The 26,121-nt window shown below is 44.1% G+C and overlaps 1 protein-coding gene across 7 annotated transcripts in view; it reads right to left on the minus strand.

The window, feature by feature from the left end:
* LOC124215080 (Ig-like and fibronectin type-III domain-containing protein 2) overlaps nucleotides 1–26,121 on the minus strand; it is a 172,130-nt gene that overhangs the window by 98,506 nt on the left and 47,503 nt on the right. For 6 of the 7 annotated variants that reach the window (XM_069137214.1, XM_046618021.2, XM_046618042.2 and 3 more), the window contains one exon: nucleotides 15,098–15,141. The gene's annotated coding sequence lies outside the window, so the exon portion shown is untranslated. Of the gene's footprint in view, nucleotides 1–15,097; nucleotides 15,142–18,452; nucleotides 18,574–26,121 lie in introns of all 7 variants that reach the window. The other variant, XM_069137209.1, reaches the window with a different exon arrangement.

The following is a 26,121-nucleotide window of genomic DNA, read 5'->3' on the forward strand; positions in this document are numbered from 1 at the left end:
GGGAGCTCGTACCGTGATATTCGGCCAGGGATTGGCTCGTCAGGGTTTTGCGGGCACGCGAGACCCGAAATTCGCCTTCGGCTGCTCGATGTTGACAAATTCAACTTCTTCTTCCCTTTGACAGCCTACGTTGAAACTAATTAATTGCCCCTAGTAGGAAGTTTCGGAACGATTTCGTGCTCGGTAAGGTTTTCACTCACAAGTTGTCCGATGTACTTGAAATTTAAACGCGCGCCGTGTTGAATTGGGACCAACGTGAACCAAACAGATATCCCGGTTCGAATCATATTTATGATTTCAATAAAATATGAAACCGAATCGAATGGAATTGCGAAATACATTAAACCCCCCCCCACCATCACCCCACCCCGCTCCGTTATTAAATCGTAACGAAACTCGAGAGCTGTACGTGTATACGGATTAATTTCGAAAATGTTTACCGACCATAAAATCAAAACGACTTAAACGTGCAATTAATTCTAAAAAAACTGCACTGCGGCGCTTTGTAATAACGTTGAACCGCGTAGTTTGAAGGAACATAAATATGGAAAAGAGATGACAAAAAATACGAAAAAAACATGAAAAAAATTCACCCCAACACCACGAACAGGATATTAATAATTCTTTTTGCCCGTCGTACCGGGTATATAAATGAGCGGGAGAAAGAAAAAGAAATCAAGCAGTTTATGTCCAACTCGTTAGTGTTTTTAGTCGTATAACATCCCTTGCTACTACCTACCGTCACGGTTATCGTTCCACCTATAACCTTTATAGATCATAATACATCGTTATACAGAAGTTGGTTTCGTCCTACCAGCGATTTGCATAAACGTACCGCGATTGCTGGAAAATCGGGTGATCGTCGAAACTATACACATGGATTTTAACGGTATGTACGTGAATACAAAAGGCAACTCGCTAATAAATTGTAAGATGGGGAGAATAAAATCCGTACGCAGTTCCGTAATCGGATTACGACCGGCATCCGATGAAAAGGGAGGCGTAGAACCGTGGAAAATCAACAAGTGATAATTAAGTTTCGCATTGGCTTATACATACCTATGTTCCCCGCGCCGTTTACAACAAGCCCCTCGTTAGTATTAATCACTCTTTCAGCAAACCCGCAGAGAGCCGATCGTTGCGTATCAGACTTTCCGAGGTCAAATTAATGGTGTAAAGGATAAATGGTACGGGATAAGACAAACGTGACCGTATATATGTAAATGATAATAAGGTTAACGGTGCTGCAAATGCAATTTAGGAAACGGGTAAACAAGGGATAAGCAACGGTGGTAAATACGCCTAATCTTTCAAACAATGAAAATTGAAGGACGACTGGTCGGAAGGCGAAATCTTTCGAGGGTGGAGATTATTTCTGTGAGAGAAGATCGAAAGGACGAAGGCTGCAAGTTCACCCCCGAAACCATTCGATATACCTGTGTGAGCCAGTTTTACCCCGATCGCTCGGTGGAGTTTCCTCTCTGCGATCGACGTCTAGCCGTCGTTGACTACCGGGTCGCACTACGGGGAACAATTTGAAAGCCCAATAGCATTGTTAAACCCCAGTGCTCTGCCTGATTCATGGGACATGCGGTACATTTATTCACCTATCGGTACCATGCCGTCAGGATTTATCGGCAGCGCCGTTTCTCCAAGGCTGTGGCGCTACCCCTTTTCAGTGACGATTAAAGATGCTGTATCTGACTATAGGATTGCAATTAGAAGATGGCCGTCGACATTGACTGAATAGAAGTTGGAAATCCCGGGGAATAAAGTTCCCGAGGATTTCGAAAGTATCTTATTGGTCAGGGATGAATTCCCACGAGGATCAACGGCCCCGTCTATAATCAGAACTGGTACAACGTACACCACCGCAAAGTGTGGAAACTTTTATTTGATCGATTGTCTCTCGGTCGGAAAAGTTAGAAAAATTCCCGTGTGAGCAGGAACATATTTTTTAAATTAAAAAAAATTTCTTTCTCGCTGCGAACGAAAACCAAAAACAGTACTATCAACAACTTCGCGTCAACTTTGTAATTTGTCCAGTTCGTTACTGGCAATTTACAACTTTATATTATACCGATGACAATTTGAGAACAGGCATGATATATTAGTCATACCTCTGGCACTGAATTTATAGTGCATTTATATGCACAGAAGTAATTTATATACAAAGCTGAAACCTATGAAATCTGATTAACTAAAGTTGTGCACGAGTTGAAAATTCCATGAGAGCGATATAACGTACGATGATTATTCGAGTGTGGTTTCAGGTTACGAAACACATTCTATGAGTAATTATGTTATGTCAATTGTACGATAGGTAGCGATAAACGAAGTACACCTTCTGAAAAAACGAGGATCAACGCACCGCACCCTCTGCTGTAGCAGCAAGAGCAGCAGCAGAAGCAGCGAGTAAAAATTATGGATCGTGAAATTTCCCAAGTACAACATACCTGGTAAAGTTGATTAAAATCACACCGTGTTCGAAAGTTTGATAATTCATTTAGCCCGTCTGCCAAGCATCGGCATGGACCGGCTGTTCCCGCATAGAACATAACTACAGCGCGGGCGTAGGAAAGCTAACATCGTTTCCTGCTCCAACCGCAAGATAATGTCGCTATTGATAAGTGGGTTATAAAACTAATTGCGAACAAGGTGTGGTACTCTGCTGCCGTTCCTTGTCATATCCTCGTGTTTCCGCACTGTCTGTGAACAGCTTGAGCATTCGGAATAAATGGCGTTCCTGTGTTATGAGGGGGGGGTAGAAATGTATGAATATTTATTCCGCGATGAGACAAACATGGTACTCGTCGCGTATAAGGTAGGTATAATACGCGTAAACGCGTAACGCTACAGGCAAAGAATTACCTTAATGAAGGAAACTTAGTTGAAAAGCGAAATTTAGTTGGCAAACAGAAGGGCACGCCAGACGAACAAGCCTTGCCCATTTATTCCACGGATCCTCTCGTCGTCCTCGTCCTCGTCCTCGTCCTCGTCGTGCCTTTGCTAAGATATTCTTCAAAAGTAATTCCAATTTCTTTCACCGTACCCCGCGTAACTCGAGACGGATCAGCAGACCCAGGGTAATAAATCTTTTCGCGCTCTGGCTTCTTCTGGAAATTTTTAACAAGCAAATAACGTGACAGGGAAAACCCCTCGCCCACTTTTTACTGCAACTTGCCTCGTCCTCTGTTCGTGAATTATATTATTCCCAGTGAAATAGGGTACGTGTCTCGATCCGATAACAGAGACACCGACATTCTCTGGATATATGTACGTGGGTATAAGATTCGCGTACCTGATATGAGAAGGCATAAAAAAAAAAGAACACTATTTCGCCAAGCATAAATTAACACTCCAATTTCTTATTCCGTGGAATATGGATCTCGATAATTCCAGCAGCTTTTTTGCAACTCGGCGTGATTTTAACGTGACGAATTTTCAGATTAGAGCTTAATCAGCGAGAGATAAAAATGGAATTAGAAATTACAGCAGTATCAAAGAGGAAATAACGCGTTTAAGATCATCGAGGCATGTTAATTCGAGTAGAAATTGCACCGACCATCGGCACAATATAGAAATGCGATAAAGTGAAAATTACCGAGCAGTGTAATTGAATTAGGTTGCACCGCTGGATGAGCGCCAATATTCCCGACCACAATTACAATCGTTCCCTGCAGCTACCTAGTCTAGGCCACCATAGAGAGCCGGTAACTGACTTGTGTTCTCCGCCCTATAACCATTCGGAGAATATCTCTCGCTATCTCGCCCCGAGTATGAAATCCTCTGGCCAACTATGCCCGTCCCCACATCGCCCTGCAGGCTAAGCTCACGTGTAATGAATAACATGATTTCAGAAGGGCGTGAATTTCCACGAGGATCATAACGCAACGCGACGTGACGTGCATCGCCCTGCAATATTGCTGCGCGATCAGTGATCGTTCGAGTGTCGCAGAGGAACAAACGCTCGGTCGTGCAGGGGATGTCAAAGGAGCAAATCGAATCGATAGCGAAGATACTTGGTCTGCAGGAGGAGAAAAGGAAAAGAAAGGAAGAAGGAACTCCTGTGTTCCTATCTGGTGAAAGTTATCAGCTGATTTCTCGGAGGGAAGGAAGGAAGGAAAAAGACAAAGATATCCAACGAGATGATCGTGGTAGCGTTTTCTCGACGGTATAAGGTACCTTACACCGCATCTGCCAGCTGCGGTAGATACAATATAAAAGACAATCGAAGAACCGACATTCGTATGAAACCATCCACCTCCAAGAGCGTGAAAGATAGAGAATTAATTTTCGCCAAAGTAACACCCCGTGTATAAAGTTTCGGAAAATAAACTTGCGGGGTTTTACTATACCTATGTTACGCCTGTGTCGAGGTTATGAACAACACTGACAACGGTGTGTGTGTGTGTGTGTGAGTGGAAAGTACGCGTGTACGGATGGTAGGTGGAAATTTGCGGTGCACCGTGTTTACGGGCACTTCAGACTGTACGGTAACATGTAAATTAAACACAATTACACGCAATACATGTGAAATGAAATTCCCAACAATTTAACGCTCGAGTGAACATGAGAAGATGAGCTTACGCTGAAACCGGCTGTGCTCGCAAGATGTCGACGTGTGCACGAGGAATGCAAAAAATTTGTGGAAATCCCCATGTCTCATATAATTCAGAATATAAAATCAAGTCTCGGAAGCGAGCATTCGCGGTTGATCCTTCACGCTTCGAGAACTTTTCTCATGCTATGTAATATGATCTTCGTGGAATTTCGTCAAAAAAATGGCGAGTTTTGTTATTAAAGAATATAAAATTTAAGAAAATATAAACAAAAAAAAACGAAACTGACCCGGAATCCCATCAGAATCGAGGCTGGCTCTCAGGAATATGTTCGGCGTCTAGAAACCGCAGAGCCGTGACACCATCGATTTCAGTGACACGACAAACAGAGCTATTAATCGGAGAGGTCGATTGCAGTCCCAAGAGGTACATTAAACGAGATTGAAATCGATCAACTGCCAACGGGGAAATCTCGTCCGAACCCGAGCGATCGTATACAGGAACCGGGAAACAATGAGGAAAGAGCGGAACTGGATCGAAAAAAAAAAACCGAAAAATAAAACCGAACAAGTTTTAATTCGAAATTTTGAATAACGTCAAGTCTCAAGTCACTCGTTACTGTCGCACCTCTTCAGATTTATGTAATCAAAAATTCAAGCCCATTACGAGGCTGTTGCAGATGCTTACCCAAGTGTATATTTTGCCCACTGATCCGATTATCCATCTAGCCTGCCTGATTCTGGACGAAACCCTTTTCTTCTCACCTACCCTTTGCCCAACCGAGTTAATCCATCTCAACTTATACCAGAACCAGGCCAGGATTCATCCACCGTTATACTTTCGTTCGCTATCAGTCAGCGTAAAATATATGAGCCAGGGTGATTAAGGACTGGCGGTGAAGCTGATAAGGTCAGAAGCTTATTAGTAAGCACCGGGTAATCTCCGTCGCCTTTACCGACACGGGAACGTCGTGGAAAGTCGGTGGTGGTGGAGTGAGGTTGGCGAAAAGTTGAGTGTTGGGAGCGATGTGCGTGCCCGGAGGAGAAAAGGCGGGCGGACGGGGTTTAAGAAGGTGGAGGGTAACAAAGGGAAAAGGAAGAATACAAAATTATGAGAAAGAGGTGACGGGATAAGCCGGCGAGCGGTTTTCTCGTCAAACTTTTTGGTAAGGGGGTAAAATTCAGCTTGATAACCTGATTCCGCATATATTAGTCAAAGTTCACGGCCTTCTCCCGTCGAGCTGCAACGAGGTGAGTTACGTTTAGTTCGAGGAGAAGGATTAACGCCAACCAGGTTCGACGCCGACCTTCGCGAATTATTAATGTAGTAAACTGAAGACAAGGGAACTTCGGCGGGTGGGAAAGGACCGGGAAAATAGGCTGAAATGGGGACGACGATGATTACGCGGATCGGGGTGTCTTTTCGGAGCCAAAAGGCGTCACCCCATAACATCACGCTCCCCTTATTAAAACTAACAACGAGTCGCCTCCGAGGCTTTGGCGGCGAGAAAGATTCACCTCCGCCCGTCCTCCTCCCTTGCGGTCCGTGAAACCCACCTCATTCTCTGTCCCTTTCCCTCTCTCTCTCTCTCCCTCTCTCTCTCTCTCTCTCACTCTATCCTTCTCGAACTTTTACCCGGCACTGTGGGCATAGTGGCCCGATTTCCTCCACGGGAAATCGGTAATAATTACGCCGGAAATACACCCGATTCTATTTAACTCTGAGAAAATTGTTGATTAAACGTAAAACGAGGTAAGTTTCGCTTCATCTTTTCAAGTTCCGATCTCCTCGCAACCTTGCAACTGTTCATCATCATCCAAAGTGCGCTCTCTGAAGCCTGAGGACTGGTAGGCCGTAGTACACGAGTCTATAGAGTGAGATGTCGATGCATCCCATCATTCCAAGTGTACGAAGTAAGAAAGAACCTGAATACACCTCACTTCAAAGGAACTTCTTCTGTATTGAAAATTTTACAGGTATTCTACCGAAACGTTACATCTTTCCAGCTGCACCGACTTGAGAAGAAAAAAAAAACGTTCCAATTTTAATGGAGTTGAAAATATTGGAGATAGTTTCCTGGCACCCGAAGTATAAGTATTCTTCGACTTGCCAAAAGAGCTGCGGATTTTATTGGTGTTTCAAACAGGCGAGATGCCGTGCGACGATCTAAAGAGACGCGCCTGTCTCCGAAGTTGAAAAGTGCCACAGCGAAACGTGGCTTTTATCATTCTTTCGCAATTTGACCGTCAAGGTAAGAGAAGCAGTTGTACACTTGTCAGCACTGTCGTGTTCGAAACAACAAAAGGTCAAATTTAATATAAAACCGTACGTAGTCGCTGAAAGTACCTTGACTAGTACACCCAATACATAGCACGTACGTATTCACCATGCACCCTCACAAACGTCGAACGACAGGCGCAGCAGCGAAGTAATAAAAAAGTGTCAGTATTTTTACCGGCAATTTGTCGTCAACTTCAATCACCGTGTGTGCTGAAATGCAATATCGCGTCAGGACAACATCTCGCTCGTTTGTAGAAATTTCAAGTACACACATACACCTACATACACACGTAGGTTCAGGGGATGAAATATGAACAGGACTTAACAGCCTGGTGTACCAACTTGCACCACCGCGTTTCCGGGACACGAAAAGTAGTCAGTCGGCAAGGAGTCGGTGTAGGTACAGTCCCAGGAAGAGTTGGTAACGTGGGAACCCGAAGGAGGAGGTATCCTTTGGTTGAAAAGTCCGATTTATTTCCGTCAGCCTGCTTACTCTCGCACCCTCGACACCCTTCGCCCCTCTCTCGTCGCGGTTTAATATAGGTGAGCAACTATTTATCCCCACGCTGGTGCCCTCAACAAAGCATTCAACGTATACGTATCAACAGCAACAGAGACGTACCAAGGCACGTACAAGGCACGCATATACGTATAGGTAGACACGTACGTACCTGCTGTGCGAGTTCGTGCATTCATACACAGGGTGTCCGACGCAACGGAGCGTGTTTTATCGCATGAAAATTGTGTAAAAATTCCGAAAATCTTCCTCGCCATCTTAATGCATGGCTAGACTAGTTTTTTTACACGTCGCGCGTGTCAACTTGGTTTTTTGTCAATTAAACTCTACAGACCCCGTCAAGTGGCCCGCATAACTCACCGAAGTTAGACATATTATACGCGTGTATGTGTATGGGCTGAATAATGCTGAAGAGAGTTATTCGTAGGACGGCCGAAAAAGCACCGAACCGAAATGTCAGTAACACAATTCGGAAACAACTGTTTCACAGTGAAACGTACAATTACTCTCTACGGGAAAATTCCAATTTGACACTTGATATTTGAACGGACACGAGACACCCTGTACAACACAGGACGTACAAAACAATATCATGCGCTGCGTAGGTAGAAAAGGGTATAGCATATACCGTTCTAGCACACACGATAGAGTAGGTATACATTAGTACACCTGTACGGATCTATGTAGGAACATTCTCGCGCACATACGTGGGTGGGCTGAAGGTGGTCTCGAGGAGGCGGTGAATGGTCCCATTAATTCATCCCGTCACCCCTGCCCGGCGCGTAAACCTTGGCGTCGGGCACAGTAGGAACGTACTTACGTCGTGCTGTACTTGCGGAGAAAGAAGGAGAGAGGGAGAGAGAGAGAGAGAGAGAGAGAGAGAGCGACGTACACACACACGCCACGCCATGCCGCGGATATGTGTAGGTACGAATCGTGTAGTGAGACCTCGGGGTGAACTGAACTGGCGCGAGTAGGTATGCCAGAAATCTTCGAAAGTTCGGTTATACGTATAGGTGCATGGAGGAGGAAGTTTTAGTTGTGCATAGCGAAATGCCACCGCCCGCTGCATTGGCTCGGTGAACTTTCAAAAGAGTAAGAACTTAAGCGAGTATAAACGGGATGCGGTTAAATTGATTCAGGATGTATCTAGTTTTGTATAATACTATTGTATGTACATATTGTGTATGATATACTTTCATCCTGGTAGAGAGAAACTTATTGTATATGCGCGATGTAAAATAACGGATGAAAATCCCCTGCATCCCCGGAGATAAAGAGAGAAAAAACGACAAAGAAGAAAAAGAAGAAAAAAAAAAAAAAGAAAAAGTAGAAGAAGAAGAAGATCAAGAACAAAAAACAACAAGTACAAAAAGGGACGTGTTATTTTTAGCAATGGCCGACTTTCGTCTTTCAGAAACCGTAAATTTGTATTCCGCAATGGAAGAAGAGGTCGTGCCTAGAGAAGCCAAGGGTTCTATCTTCCTAGTTTATTTGCAGCGAGGAACCACTGGGTGGGTATATCGCTGGTATACACAAGGGTCGCTTTATGGTGAAGCTCAACGTAACTCAGTGAACCTTACGAGTCGGGTCGAAGGTAACCGCATTTTCGAAATCCTTGCATGCAGGTGACGCGAACCGCAGTAAATACGAACGGTGCCAAAAATTTCGTTCAAGTTATTTGCCAGAGCGGTTGAAATCACAGAAAAGTCATCGAATCGTTCAGAAACAAGTACGTCGTAAAACGAAAAAACTCCTCTACGCAGTCCGAAGCGGATGGAACGTTAATACCCAAATTTGTATGATCAGAACCAAAAAGCTCCCAACGGGGATCCCAGAGAGGAATACAACACTCGAATTTACTGAAATTCTGGGATTATAAACTGCAAGGATCCGGTTTAATTAGCGATGAGTCGAAAATCATAGAGCCGTACTCGATGCGTCGCAGGAGCGTGAAATCGTCCCAACGACATTCGGGCATTAAAGAATCCTCGCCAATGATATCCAATGCCGGTGAGTTCGCGCGACGATGCATGAATACCGGCTGCATAGAACCCATGATCGTGTTATGGTTGATTAAATATTCCATTTGATTGTACAACTGATGCTGAAGCATCGTTATGCCGTGATCAATTTCCATTTAGCTTTGATAATTCAAGGCTGACACTGGATTAATCAGTAGCAGCGGTGAAACTTTAAACCGTGAAACGGAAGCCACAGCGTGAACAGCGTGACGCAGAAATTGGATCGATGAAAAACAGCCATGCAGCCTCGCGATCGAAAGAAGAGAAAGAGACAAAGAGAGAAAGAAAGCCGAAGTATCTGCTTCTGACTCGTCCGAGAAGAGTAAAAGAACTGATCAGAGATATTTGCGGTTCACCGAGCGAGAGAAAGGGGCGGAAATAGGCATTCGGGAAAACGTGAAAGAGGCGTTGGTTTCTATAAATGCAACGAAAGAAAGATAAGCCATGAAGTCACGTTTATACAACGACCGTTGGGTTGGCGTAAGACCTGATAAAATTCCACTTTGTTCGAACACTTGAAGAAGAATTTGTCGTAAAAACATCCCCTCCGACTGACTTTCCACAATCCCTGCCAAGTATTCGACCACCTCCCACTTCGCGTAGTGCGTCCACCGGAGTCAAGCGTCGCAGTGAGGCAGACGGAAAGAGCCTTACCCTCTTGAGGATGAAGTCACAATCAGCATATTCTGCGAGACACAATAGATTCGGAGTTCACCTCGCTCTCCCCGTGCGGGTGGTTAGGTTAGGCATACGTATTACCCACCCCGCAAACCTCGGGAATGAAATAAAAACTCTCCCCATCTCTTTTGTAGTCTTTTGGCTATACTGTACCGCGACTTTATTCATCCCCGGTTTCCCACGGGTAACCATCCGTTTGAGGAAAATAGGGATGAATTTCTTTTGTATTCAGAGTATCGGGCTTTTCCCGTTCAATCTCTCTATACATGTGTACTCATAAACATAAGTATGTAGTACATAGATACGTACATGTACGCGCCCTAACGATGTCCAATGGAACACCAATGGGGTGAAGCCTCTCAAGCAAAGTGAAGAGGATCGTCGCCCTACGCCTCGCCCACCCTTAGCACAACGCGTCCCAATCCTCTCTCGAACAATCGTATACGTACTATATAAAATCCAAATTTCATCCTCTCTTCTTTTTCTGCAACTTTAAGCACTCTGCCAGAGCCAGCGAATATAGAGAATGGAAATTCCATCCTTTGCCTCGTCGTACACTCCGTGGTATTCTATCGCCGCGCCATTCTTGTCACCGTGTTTATCTACGCATCAACAAAGTTTTTTTTCTTCTTCTTTTTTTTTTTTGGCTTCAGAAAGAAAATTGATCAGTGGTGACGTATCTTCAACCAAACGGGTATTCCCGTCGTGCCAAATTTCTGTCACTCGACAAACTCGTTCTGCAAATGGGATCTGACACACCGACCCACGACAAAATGAAACTCAACTTTGTTGTACGTACGAGCGCGAATTAATAATCTTATTGGATAATAATTAATATACCAAGGTGATCTGTAATAATTAATTGGCACACAACATGTAATGATTTGCATACTGCATCTATCACACACAAGCACGATGCTTGCCGTTCTTACTCGGTATGATTAAACATTGACCAGTCAACGTATATTCAATACGCAACATCTTGTTCCAGTAGTATGAAAAATTTTACGACAAAGGAAAAGTTGTTAAATGGACTATCGTTGCGCTTGCCCTACATAATAATTACAGTGTGTGAAATGTTTATTTCCAATTTGGATTAACGTTCATCTGACCATGATTTGAAATCGTGTAACCGTTTCCGACATCTAAACAATTGCACCTTTCTGTTCTACTGATCTTAATCCTAGATAGCGTCGGCCCTCTTTTAGCGACAACAACGCCTCGCGTAACGTAAAACCAAGTTGCCGACATAAGTATGTACATTGTAAATGACACGTACCGCGATATGCGTAAATGGAATCCTCCTCATCTAAAACTCTACCGTGATCGAACTTCTGGACAGAGACACGTAATATACCCGCAGGATCGGTGAACGGTTTTCTGTTCGTGATCACCGGCCGTGAGAAGGAGGCTTTAGAGTGTAGGATAAAGAGAAGGGGGGGGGGAGGAGGGGGGAAAGAAGAAGAGAAATGGAGTGAGGAACAGAGAAGAGGAGAGGAAAAGAAGAGAGAGAGAGAGAGAGTGGAACCCGACTCGGAAATGGATCTGCACGGTGAGTGACTGAGTGACGTAGGTCTGATACCAACGCGATCAAGTGCCGGGAGGCTTTGAGGGCCGAAATAGAACCTCGCCTCGTAACTCATAGCCTGCCAATTCCCATCAGCACCAGCGAAGGCGAAGAAGAGGGAGATGTAAGAGGAGGCGACGGGACAAAGTGAGCTTTCGCCGCCCTTCGCTCCTTTGTACTTGTAAGATGAAGGCATCACGCGTTATATACGTGCTAAAAGCTAGTGTAGTGGATACTTCGTTCCGGTTATTAGAGACATTTACTCCCCCGATCCCGTTACTACATACATATTTTCGCACTCCCCGAAAAATCAGGTTATACGGCGTGAAACCTGGTCGAGTATATCATACAGAAAGTCAATTTCGCTTTCAGACTTTCAAGTACAATGAGAAATTCCTCGTCTACACGTATAAACTACGCAAGTACAACTTCAGCGTTTCAAAATTGCTGCTCAAAAGAATCAATCGCCATCAAAATCAAATTGGGTATTTGATCAGGATGTTGAGCTGATTAACTACCGTGTTTACATTTTATCCTACAAGTTTTTTTCGTCGGATTACACGACTGGCCACTTAGCCACCCGCCGCGCATGGTCCATGCAGTGCACTAATAGATTAACCATAACTCATCGGCGTTGGTTCTCGTGCGGATGTGTACCCATGCTGAAGAGGTAACGTAACACCCAATCGGATTTACCTATTTGCACCTCGCATTAGTATATTCGCACAATTTTCAGAGTACCTAACTATAATCCCCGTAACAAGTTTGTACCAATATTGAAAATCGTTTTATCAGGCTGTTATTAGGTGTGCCGAGGTTGAAAAATCGGACAAACGAGAGGTCAACTTGTTAGTGGTATAATTTCTGCCCTAAAAGTGCAGTTTCAGCATACGAATCGGTGTACATGTTCAAACTTTGAAGTCTTGGCCAATCTAATCCAGCCAAACCGACTACAAAGGCTAGGAAAAATTAGAGGTCATCATAATCTCATGAATAACAACACGATTATGGAATCAAGAGCAAGCGTAGAAATTAGGCGAGGAATTTAGTTTCATTACCCAATTTCGTGCGTCGCGGCAGCTAAGCTTCTTTTAGTAAACCCATTTTTCAAACTTTTTTTATATAAGTCATTCATGTTCTTGAATCCCCGTCGGAAACATATGTTCTCCGAACTCCGTAAGGCAAAGAAGATCAGATTTTATTTTCATGGAAGAATTGTACGGTTTTCAGTTAATTTGTTTTATCTCGACCTGGGGCATTATTCATGCAGCACTCGGCAGGATCGTGTTTTATTTATTTAATTACGTTCTACTGACGTGACGGCGTCGTTGAAAATGAAAAGAGGACCGGAAAGAAAACTTCCTTTAAATTTGCGCGTGACTTTCACCAGAACCAAACCGTGTCACCCGAAGCTTTGTGAAGACTAAAGAGGTAGTTGATAAAATGTTGGTTAACAAACGACAACGCGTACATAATTACCTAGATACATAATGACTTACCAAAAGTCGTCGTTAACAATGACCGACGATGACAGTCGAAGCAAACAACGCAAAACCATGCAACTGCAATCCGGCCGTAGGTGGTAAGGACAATGAATTCTGGCACAAAACTGAATTTCACTTTGCCAAAAGGAGCCGCAAGGCACGTGTATTTGGCATAATGGGCAATACACAATACACAATACTGCTGGGTATACGTCGCACAAAGCCAGCACATAATACGCCAAGAGAACCGGAGAGTCCCACGTTGCTTCTGTTCACACATTTCAGTCGTAATTAGCCTGGAATTCCCGACCATTGTCGCCTCGCACGATCGCGACGTAAAACAATTATAATTCGAAACGGGTGAATGAAATTTTTCATTAGGTAGGTAGGTAAGGGTTTCGAAGGTAATGACGAAGGGTGCAGGCGATAACTGAGGAATGGACTGGATCCAAAGGTCTGTTTATACACGAATAGATGGGAATCTTTTAGAGAAAGAGAGAGAAAGAGAGACACACACATATATATATATATATGTATATACATAGAGCATTGAGTTGGCGGCTGGCAATTTCCCTCGGAGAGTACATCTTCTAGTCAATTACCAAGTGACAGAGGAATTTCAGTTTATCGATGCTCAGGGTGAGAGTGAAAGTTGGTGAAGGTACGCGTGGTCTGAAGGTTAGCGGATGCCGAAAACATCCCAGCCCCCTCGGCAATTTATCGGAATTGGTTAGTACCGCAAATTTTCAACCCTTTTCCCTTGCCTCGTCTGCCTAAATCATTATTTCTTCAATATATATACTTCTGGTTAAGCGTTCGCTCAGCTAGTTGTAATGGCTTCGAAGCCCCCGGCGCGGCGATGCTGCTTGTGCAGACAAGCCATGTCCGTTGATCCGGTTCCCCATTTTGTTTCTGCCTCAACCGTATCGCGAGGGGAAGAGGTCACATTGGACAAACGGAGAGAATCACCGGCACTCGAAGTGTATTTCCTAAAATCTCCGTCCAAGGTGTAAATCTGGACTACCATCGTTGGCTACTCCGTCAATCCTAGAGCTTCGGCAACCCCGCGATATCGAAACGCGGAAGTAACGTCTGCGTGTTCCATAGGAACCCCTCGACGAGCTGATTTATGTAGGTACGTACGTACCTACGCGGCATCAGTATGGGTATATACCTGGACGTGTAATTGTCGCCTTCGCGAATGTATACACCTTATACAGATGAAACAGCGAGGAGGACCGTGAAGCGGTTGTGTGTAATCGAGCGAATTGCGCCGCGACGTCGTCCGCCTGGATCCTGAAATGAGCTCATTGCTCTCCGTCTATATACGTGCGTTTGAGTTAATGCACGAAGCCGAGTAAGCCAGAGGATATTACGGGTGGAGGTGGGTAAGAGTGATGGGATAAAATTGATCAACAAAGTGATTAAGATTGAACAATTGCGATTTACATTGTAAATTAGTCGCCCGCGCGTATACTCGAAAGATAAATTGTTTAATTTATGTCGAGGAGGTTTCGCAGGCATGTTGAATTTCACAGCATTTCAAGAATAGATGCATCGCCTTGTGATGAAAAGTAACAGAGTCCCGCGCTTCTTTTACGGAAAATAAAACTCACCTCGTACATTTTCATCGCACCCGCAAAGGCCCTGTGAGGATGGCTGGAGTGTGAAGGAACGTTTAAGGGGTCGCGCATGTTATTCGAGCTATCTTGGACGCGTGGTCGTAATTGCTAACCACTCGGAAGACGAGCTATTAGTGCAGATGGCCACACCTGTCCTACTCCTCTCCCGCAAAGTTATATCACCTGACCCATTGACCCGGCTGATTATTCTCTGCCGTTAACAAAAGCAGCAGCCGAGAGAGTATGGATGAGAGTAATCATCCGTCATCGTTCAAGTTGATTAGCCAAATTATATCTAATTCCGGGTAGTTAACCTAGTTATACAGAGATTAATTTTGAGGGATGACGAAGGTTAATACTCACACTTCGTTGACTAGTGTAGCTCGGATGGATGGTACTCGGTAAATCTGTAACAGAATAGAAATCAGATTTTTAGCATACAGTTTCACCTCTTTGATCGATCCCCGTCGAAATTTTATTATAGTATTTAAAGTCCTCGCCTGCAAACAGTTCGCTTGAAATTTTCATGTTCAAAAGCAGCCCCGAAAACTCCATTCAGAATTGAATAAACCCAATTCCGTATCTCTCACTTTGCCATGTTCCCCCGGATACAGTTTGCGGCAACGAAAAGTGACTAGATGGATAGCATAAACGTGTCTCGACTTCAAAGTGCGTTAGAATCGTGTAGTAAAGAGCAGATGGAAGTAATCGAGCTAAGGAAAGTCTCTACCCCGGGACGTGAAATGAGGTAAACGAATCTCACACTCTCTGAAGCAGGAATATAGGGTGGTAGGTTGATAACCAAGAAAGGAACTCTCCTTCATTTCAACACTTTCCCCGGCACTCCTTTGTCCAGTATACCCTTTCCACAAAATAAAAAGCAAGACCCCGACTTTATTCTCGCAACCGAGAACATCTCCACCGCCTTGTTACAACGCGGTAAGAATATTCCTCCTGTACACGTATAGTCGAGGTGTGATATAGAGCTATACACGTTCGGAGGTACCTGCCTTACAAGGTAGAAGTAAAGCCACACACACACACACACGCACACGGTACACGGCAGGCTTCAAATATACACGTACAACACCGCGCGAAGCTCTCGAGCGATCGGGCGAGCGAATGGTACAGTTCCAACGAGAACGATAGGGTTTGAAGAGCTTTATTGCCTATACCGTGTGACCTATTGTTTCGAGTATAAGTGGCGGAAGGGCGTGATCGAGTGCCGAGCGACGTCGCGGCCGACGGCGGTTCAAATTTTCCTACACTTGCACGACGCGTCCATTTTACATCTGCGTATAATCTATGACAAGAAGCTTGCAAGCGCTGTCGCGATTATAAGTTTCGTGCGAAATATTGCGAGCTAATTAGGAAAGCGTCTCTACCTAACAGCGTCGATGAACGAGGGGCGTCGCATCCTTACGCCACACTGGCTCAGTTTTGTCAAAGTTGAGCCGTGCGTAGATGAGGGTGAAGTTAATTACAGTCGGACTAACTAGGCGGGGGCGAAAACTCAGACGTATTTTTATTCTGTAGGTGTTTTTTCTTTTTATTGTTTGTTTTTGCACCGTCCGTCGGATTAAATATCCCCGTTTGGTAGTCAATGATAATTTATGGAAAAATTATGTTTATTCAGCTTCTACCGACGCTGATTTATAATTCGAACGAAGCAAAAACCTGGGTTTTTCTCTGATGGTATGGGCTTGGAAAGAGAATCAAATACTCTTCAACTTCGGTTTTGTTGAAAATTTAATAAAGAGGTAAATGCCGCAATAAGCTGGACGAGAGTGAGGATAAAAAACGTATTAAACTCGGGAATCCTCTTTAACTCGTCTCTCTGCTTTCACGTGCAATCAAATTTTCATGCCTTTCATTAATCCGTTTTATATTTCCAGTGAAAGAGCTTAATTTATGCCTTAAATCAAAAACAAACAGATCGCAGGAATCTTTCAGCGCAGGAATTTGCAGTCAGAGGCAAACAGAGTGTAGCAACCAGAGGCGTAAATCGTCAAGAATACCGTTGGCTTGGTTTACCGAGAATCAGGTATACATGACAATTCGATCAGAGTTTAATGGATAGGAAATCTACTTTGGCGACCAAGTTTCGCACGCAGATGATCAGAGGTACTGGTAAATCTACCAGGCTAGAACGGCGTCAACTACGGATATCCACAACAATGTTATGCCTCGACGATTTGGCTCCGGCGGCAACTGGATAGAGTCTTGCACCTACACCTAACCCAACCTAATTAGCGCGAGGGTTGCGACGAGAGCCGGAAAATATTATCGTGGTAAATTCTGACGTGTGAAATGGCGAGTTCAGTTAATTGGATATAAAACGCACGTACGTGCCGCCAACGAAAATATTCAGAACGAGATACGGGATGATTGATCGATGAGGAGTGCATTTTATTTGCCGATCTGCTGAACTACGACTGGTATGGAAAAATGTACGAGCCACAATTTCCACATATATGTCATAGTTTACACCGCGCATAAGGGTATATATTATATAATGCACGTGAACCACTTTTTCAATTCTCGACTGAACCCAGGCTCGAAGAACCGTCGGAATTATCAATTATCAATTCAAATACGAGAATCAATATGTATAAGCGTTAGCTCTGGATCGGTGGGAGGGTAAAAATTAGTCATAATATCGAATCCCTGAGTCGACGAGAAGGAGAAAGAACTGAAAACTTTTCACAATGAATTACAGACGAATCAATATTAGACGGTTTCAGGATATAAGGCGGTCCCGTGATTTCTTTGACCAATCAGTCACCGAAAGAAAAGAAAAGAATTTCACAACGATCAATGAGTTTGTAATGTGTAGGTACAAAGGAGGGCGATGAATGCAAGCACGCGCGTGCAATTATTCCGGATGATATGTCACTGGGCACCATGATGTCTAATTGACGATTTTCGATAAGATGTCAGCTGTAAATTACATCCATACACGAATTTCAGTCTGCTTCGTCATACCCGTGATGTAAACATAGGATGAAAGAGAAAGGAAGAAAGAAAGAATGAAGAAAAAAAAATGAAGGGTAAAAATTTGCTGACAATGTAAGCTCGCAATCGGTTACGAAAATCCTATATAAAGCCCTGCAGGATTTAGAAAATGATTTATAAACAGAGCAACGTCCTCTACCTCCGAGACCCTGCATCGCCCCTATGACCCCTACGGCGTCCTCCACCTCCTCCAGACCCACATTTCATCATCCCGCACGACCTCTTAAGACGAAGGTGTATCAATCATCCGGTGCTTCATCCTCTGAGACGGCAATATTTCCCAAATGCATCGAATGCGCGGAGAGTTTTCACCGAAGAGAACGGAACGTGATCTTCTTTCTCCCCGACTAGACCCCCGAATATACTGCCGGGTACGGCAACGCGAAAAGGAACGAAGCACACAGTGTATTTTTACCTTTATCAACGCCAGGTCCGCGAACACTCCGATTGATGCTGTGCGTCGATCGTCGGTGAGAGAACTGACTGCATAAATGCATCCACGCGCATTGTATATACGACAGTGTTTGGAGTGTATCGTTTATGTAATTCACGAGAAAATATCTCGTCGACGGATGTTTCGATTCCTCGCAAGCACACAAGAGCCATGCAGCCGACTAGCCCGACGTCGAATGCAATTGAAAAGAAATCTGAAAGCTGGATCCCGTTCTACGACCCTTTTGTACCGGGAAAATAATATACATACCTATAGAACATACATGCCGTGTAACTGTTTTATACAAGAAGAATTCCATGCGAACCCGACCAACGTCTGACCCTCATCGTTTCTGATTTTGTTTAAAATTCTTTCTGCAGTTGTTCCAACTCTGAAACAATACCCGGAGTTTTTTCAGATTTTTCATTCCACCGCTCAATCATCTATAAATATTTGGAGTAATTTTAAAAAGGACCTCTTGGAAAATTCTCAAAAAATTCTCAGAAACTGTATTTTCTATTCCAAACATTTCAAGACCGGCCCCATGATGGACCGAATCTTCTTACAATTGTTTGCAGCACATTCAATTTTTTGCTCAACTACAACATTATTTAAACGATCTGAAAATTCCCGAAAAATTCTCAAAACTTTTATTTTTCGCATAAAAGATTTTTTGGTCGATTCTAATATGGAGTGTTTTTTGTCCATTTTTTAGCGCCTAAATTTTTTTTGTCAACTTAATAATGAAACCGGTCTAGAAATGTTCTAAGTGAAATGTGAAAGTTTTCAGGATTTTTTGGGAATTTTCATACCGTTAATTAAGTTAATTGTAATAACATTTATAAATAATCAACTAAATTAATTAACCAGTCGAACAAAAGACCTGAAACAATTCAGGCTACCGTTTCAGAGTTGGGAAAATTGCAGAACCAATTTTGAAAAAAAAATCAAAAATGGTGAGAATAGGACGTTGGTTGAGTTCGCATGGAATTCCCCATATATTTCCGTGGAAAACGGTATCGCAGCCTCCGCCCACCATTGTGGTTATCTCTTCTTCAAACATTCGTCCCCTCTCCCCCTCCATTACGTATACGTATAACGTCTTTCGGATACTTCGTTCCCCGCAATCTGTAATCCGTACAGCTCGCCTTCAGCCGACTCAAGCGCACACCATTCAAATTTATATCAAATGACTGGACGCGCGGAGGTGCGGGGAGGCGGAAGGAAGAAAGGGGAGGAAAAAAAGCGAAAGGGGGAGAAAGGTTAGATTAGACGTGTATGGGTGTGTCCGCGGCGAGCCGGGCGGATGGCTCATGGCTGACTCGACGGTGTCTCTACTACTGCCGACGACGCAGGCTACACACGGCTCCGTTTCACCCTCTCCGGGTTCCGATGCCGTGAGGGCGGCCAAAGCGACGGGGCAGCATCCAACCCTCGGCAGACCCGCGAGGAGACAAATGCGAAAATTATACCACGCAATTTGCATCCTGCAGAATTTATGCATTTCAGACTTCTTATTGAGCTGGGATTCCGTGCACTTAGTATTATACGCGGGAAATGCTCCAGGAAATGTAACAAATCATACCGAGAGTTGACTGCAGCCTCCGCGACCCGCCGCACCTTCCTTAAATTCAAACCTTCGAGCGATTGTTACAGAGATTGCGCGGCGGTCTTCCGTTCGTTGCTGTTTTATAGTTCGTTTAGAAAAAGTAGCCGATTATCACAGTTGCACGGTTAGGAACGTCGGTAGTATTGTTTATAAAGAAGAAAATAGTTTCAGAATTCCTACGGCATTGTGAACAAATGAATAAAGAAAAGCGGAAGTATCTCCACCCTGCTGATTTTTACAAACTCGCGGAAACTTATGCGGTAAATAACCGAGGTAGAATATCGTGCGATCGATCGACATCAACCTTCCGTCAAAGTTCTAAATACCTGCAACCGTTTCAAACGCTTTGTATAAATTCCGGGTAAAATGTACAACGTATTGCAAATTATTGGATATTAAATTCTTCGCAACTCGCTAGAGAAATTCCATCAAACTGAACGTCAAAATCACGGATAGTTCGAAGAGTTTTCGCACGACCGCAAGTCCCATTCGATATTAGAGATATAAGCTCTGATGAACGTACAACGGCGCTACAAAATCGTGTAAATAAGTGATAAGCGCCGGTTAATTTTCGAAATATCTACTCCCGAGGATAATGCTTTATACTTGCATTGTTTCGTGCATAATACACCGGTAAAGGGTGCATAGTGTCGCCGAGCGTCAGCTACAGTGCGTCTCAAAAGACTTTACAATAGCAAAGTTTCACTGGAACAGTTCGGCACTCTTTTAAAGAATAATTAGTTGACACCGAAGCCCCGGAACACCTCAGTCCTACAATTACGTATACAGATGCAGTTAGAGAAAAATCGGTTGCTGCTCTCCGATTTCTAGGTACTTAAAATTTAGTGAGAACAGCATCGCGAGAGAGCATCCGGTTGCGTAAATACAGAAAATACCGCATACAGAGGCAACGTCGCGGCGTCCCCAAATGAGCGAAATCGATCACATTCATCACATTTTTGGCTTCGCTCCAAACGGTGGTGAGTATTGTGTGTAATTTCCCTCGCGTTAACGACTTTTATTCTGACTGGATTTAAGTATATGAGATACGAAGTTTCGGAGACACTGATTAGGCTGATGAGGCTGATGAGGCTGATTAGGGCTCGAAGGACTCCGGACGACTGGCGTAAAAAAAACTACGGTATTGAAAGACTCCGTTGTAAGAGAAAAGCTTTCTGAAAATGGCTTCTCTCGAGGTGAATCTGTAAGTACGTCTGATGCCCGTCTCCTTAACGAGAAATCGACGAGCACTTTTTCTACTGCCTACTGGAACTGTAAACGACAGGAAAGTTAGGTTAGGTATACCTACAATACAGTTGTAAGGTGAGGGAAGAAATCTTATAGTCTCTGGTTATCTGACCCACACTCGAGCTAACTGACGTTCAAGTTGGGAATACTTCTGAGCTCAGTAAATATCTAGCGGAGCTCTGCTAATCCTTGGAATTGTTTCGGTGGGTTGGAATATATTCCTCGTAGAGCGGCAAACTCGGTTGAAATGGGGCTACGCGGTGTTGCCGGGGTGATGAAGTTTCCCCGAAATTAAAGCTGGTGACGATGACTTCAAGTACCGTCGGCCCCGAGTGTGCAGCCAAACCGGGTTATTAGCAGAACCCCCACACACTGGTAGGAAGATTGAAAATTCAATAAGCTGTTAAAATTGTTTGCCTCCTTTGTCCTGTAACAGGTATAATACCCGGAGATAAACAGCGGAGGGGGGTGTAAGCTGAAAAACAAATTTAACAGCCACTTTCGACGTCGGATATTTGTGAGAAAGCCTGCCTCGTCGTCGGCGGCGTTTGACGTGATGGAAGGCTGACGTACAATCTTCTTTTAAAATTAGGAACAGAAAACGACAACGAAGAAACTAGGCATTACACCCTTCGAATCACCAGGCGAGATATATTTCTGCATAAATATCCATCGAGTTTCTTTGATGTTCACGTCATCAGCTGGTTGTAAGAAGAATTATTCATCGTTTCCTTCTTCTTTGGTACATCCTAGTTGTTGGGACGTGGATTCTCCCCGCCCAACGTGCTGCACATGAATAATATATAAAATGATGTGAAAATATACGAGAAACTGGTTTCTCGTTGCAGGCTCGCAGGCTCGCCGTAAACTCCGCAAAGTTGGCGGCCACGTCCCATCGGTCCTTTTTATGCTCCCTCCTCTCGCCTCGCACAACTTGTTTGTTCATTCATTGTTGCTGGTTCAAGTTTCGCAAGAATATGGGCCGCGCGAAGAGCGTCGAGAGCGGGCGGCTAAGGGGCGAGTATCACGGACCGGAGGTACACTTATAGATGCACTCGAGTTGCCGTGTGTGCTACGCTATTCACACATGAGAACCTGAATGCCAGGTAAGATCCCCCGCGAGGCTGAACCACCGGAAAAAGTCTGCAGAACGAGGAAATTGCTATAGTGACTTCAGGCATGAGTCCGCTGCCCGGCCTCTATTATACCTTCTTCGGCAACTTCGTATTTATTTTTATTTTTTCTTCACCCACACACAGATGGTATTCACTCAATTTCCGGGAGTATAAAGGTATGTAATAATATTAATGAAATAAGTTGTCGTACACGCTAATGATCTGTAACTCTGGATATTAGTCGACTAGAAGATTCTCATTACAGGGAACTTTTGCTTTGATACCATTAATTGAAACAGTGTTTTTAGGGATGCAGAAAATCATAACTGTAACTTCATAGTCAGCGGTTATCTGAGTTGAGTCAGGCAGTGCGTATACGCGAATGTATGAAGGACACGAGTAGAAACAGTACAACACTGTACCGACGTACCCATTTCATAAAAAACAAAAAAAATACTGTCTGGCTAGGGGGGGGGGGGGGGGGGGGGGGGGAGTGGCGTTAAAGAATGGCGGCGAGAGCTTGGATATGCGTGGTGACGGGACAATTTGCCAATCGGATATCCATGAGTTTTAATAAAATCCTTGCGACGAACGAGTTTGAAACGGCAACGTTGTTAATCGAATTCCGAGTTTTGTAATAAAATTTGACAGACGCAGGGGATGAGGGAGACTCTTCCTGTGGGAACCAAAATTCTGGGCACTGACTCCGAGTGACTCGTCTGCACGAGACTTTTTCCGTACTTCGGAGACAATAATCTGGGAGTTCGCCAAGATCTTTGATCCCGATTCAGCTCAGTCCACGCATAGACGAACTCGGTCAAGCTCTCGAGCAGAACGGAGGTCGACCATAGACGTACCCGCTCTAGCACGTATGCACCCTTACCGGATATTATTTATACGTACATGTGTGTGTAACGCGGATGCACGAGCAAGCACAGCGCGGAGTTGATAAATTCAAGATGGATGGCCGGCGGACCGGAGCCTCACTCCGAACCGATAAATATTCAAGTCACTCACTTAACGGATTTCTCGCGGTAGCTACCAGCGGTTAAGTTGGTTAAGTCGTAGACCGGGAACGAAACACGGTATGGCAAAGGGGCGGGAGGAGGAGGGGGGAGGGTGGGGGGGGGGGGGTGGAGGAGAGGAGCTTTGCAACCTTAATGACTCGAGAGCAAAGTCGGTGAATAATAAATCGGCGAACATTGCCGCGGTGTGTTGTTCTTGCGTAAACCTAACGCCGCCGTGTCCCGGAGAACTTCATCGCATCATGCCAAATTACGCTCGGTTTCGACCGGAGACATATAGCGTATATTTCGCGTGACATACGCGGCGAGGAACGGGTGATAATACACGGGCGTGCATATTACATAGCTAAGTAAACAGGAGCGCGGGATCCGTAGTCAAACAAACAAATATAGATATACCAGGTGAGCGTTTAATTTCGGTACGGTCCGGATGTACGCGAGTAGTCAGGTTGAACCGAGGCGGTTTCCACAAGCCGTACAAAGGTGTTTGTGATGCAAATTTCACCGCGGATTTCACCCTACGACGGACATCTTCCCCCCGGGGTGACGCCTGCCGTGCAACTCTACACGTGGATAACCCGCAGGGTATGAATCGGGGTGGAATTTCACCGGATGGTCTGAGAGTCACCGCGGGGTGAATTGGATTCGTGAAAATATTGACGAATTCGCGAAACTAGAAATGCATTTTCAGTCAGCTACCCGGTAGTACAACTTCGGAAGGAAGTAGGATCGTCGCCTGTAGAAATGGAACGGAATATTGCCAATCGGCCCCGAGGCTCCGAGGGAGAAATGACATTTCGTCTTTAATTCGACTCTGCCGCGTCGGGATTATTACGTCAGACGTATTACGGCTTGTATATCTATGGAGACCGCGGCCAGGAAGATATACACGCAAATTTGAATAAGTTACATCAACGGCACATTCCCTTCGTTTCATATTCGTCCGCGCCATGCTTTCGGATTTAATCTCACCGGAATTCGAATCTTGCCATTTCAGAGGCACTCAACGTTAATATCGTACCTACCCATCTATCTACCTACACAACACAACGCGTGGGAGAAAGTCAATTCCGATACGTCTAATTACAACTAAAGTGATTTTATCCGCTGACGAAATATAAGCAAATTGGAGTCGACTACTTTCTGGCAGGAACAGGAATGCCTGAACTTACACAGAATCCCGGAAACTTTGATTACGCTTGAAGCGAGATATTCTCTTTCAGACCGAGACGAATGTGACTGACGTGACAAAGATGGTAAATATAACGAGGCAATATGCTGCCAGAGGGCCCAGCTGTAACAAGCCCCGAGACAATTGCAGGTATTCATCGACGGCCTACTTCGAAGCATTTTTCTCTTTTCCCAGGTGTGACATTCGATATGAAATACAGCGCGGGTTAAAGCGCGAACGAAACTAATTTACGGAACGTTGTAATATCCACTGAGCAATGCGATTCTGAATCATCCACGTCAGCGTGCCGATATAAATGAAAGATTCGCAAGTACTTGACGGATCTGCTTTACCGAATTTCTTTTTACGCGTTCAACGGAACGACGATATAAAGTCCGAGAATAATCCGCGAGTGCACTTGATCAGAGTAGATGCTGCGTGTACGGATACATATATACACATATAAAATATAGATGTATATACAGGCGACGTAAGAATTATAAATGAGAGAAAAAATTGGTTTGATACTAAATGTTATATCCTCCGATCCGTGACGGGGGAGCCCGGTCATGTGAAAAAATAATGACCTATGTAAGAAATAGAAAACTCCTATTTCCGGATAATACCGGAAATTGAAACTTACCGAAGAGTAGGAAAAAGGGTCTTATTGTTCTCCGATATCAACAAAACTGTACGCTTGCGAGGAAAAATACAGAGAGAGATAAAGCGTGAAATAACGGGAGAAAAAAGAATCTCCGTTATGATATCTTGCGATATTACACTCTACGCAGCTGTCAACGATTTACGGTGTCTTGATTATCAGTACGAGGAAAAGTACTACTAGCGGAGAGGACTTGTATTAGCAATTCTAATACAGAATGAATTTGTTAATTTTCATTGTAAAGAAAAGGAAAAAAAAAGAAAGAAAACCCGAAATACAAATTAAGCGTGAAAAGCCGCTAGGCGAAAAACCCGGGTCACGGGGTTTCCTTGACTATACCCATATATAATACATATATACGAGAAGAAGTCGAGGAGACAAACAAAAAATAAACCAGCAAATATCCGTCGCCTCCGCAGACTTTGAAGAAGCTGTGAATTCGCGCGTTACCTCAATAGGAACCACTTTGAATTTCTGTCGGCAGTAATATCCTGCAATTTTGTGTGCTTTTCAAAGACACTCACACAATTGCCTCTCGCTTGCTACCCGAAGCTAAAAGCTTATACGACGGTGCTTCTTCTCTTTCAGCGAGGCGGAGTTTTGTGTTCAGGTCGTGGCAAACGACGTATCTTCTACCCTGAATGTGAGTAATCAAATTCCTTCCTCTTTCCTCTCATTACTCAAGCTACACGCACGAACACATTTCATATATAATTTATATGACGCGTGGATTTACTTCGTTCGCATTTTTATTCAAATGCTGTTTCCCACTTGGCACTTTGCACATTTCGATACAAGAACTCTGAATGATTGGCTTTCTCAGTATTCTGGATTTCATGTCCGACTTCGAAGCAACATTTTCTGAATTAAATACCCGGAAACTCTTCGAAAATTACATCCCATGCATTCCGATGTAACATCATCTTCTTGTATTCCAAAAGTGATATTGTAAAAAATAAGTCGAGTATAGGCATGCACGAATGCAAGGGACCTAATTCCCTTTGAATTGGAAATATTATTCATTTGGTACCTTTTCTTGGTTTTATAAATTTATAATGCAGCCTGAACATTCTCCCTTCTGCAAGATCCATGTCACAACAGTAAAAAATA

The sequence above is a fragment of the Neodiprion pinetum genome, chromosome 1 (genome assembly GCF_021155775.2).
Source record: "Neodiprion pinetum isolate iyNeoPine1 chromosome 1, iyNeoPine1.2, whole genome shotgun sequence".
NCBI lineage: Eukaryota > Metazoa > Arthropoda > Insecta > Hymenoptera > Diprionidae > Neodiprion > Neodiprion pinetum.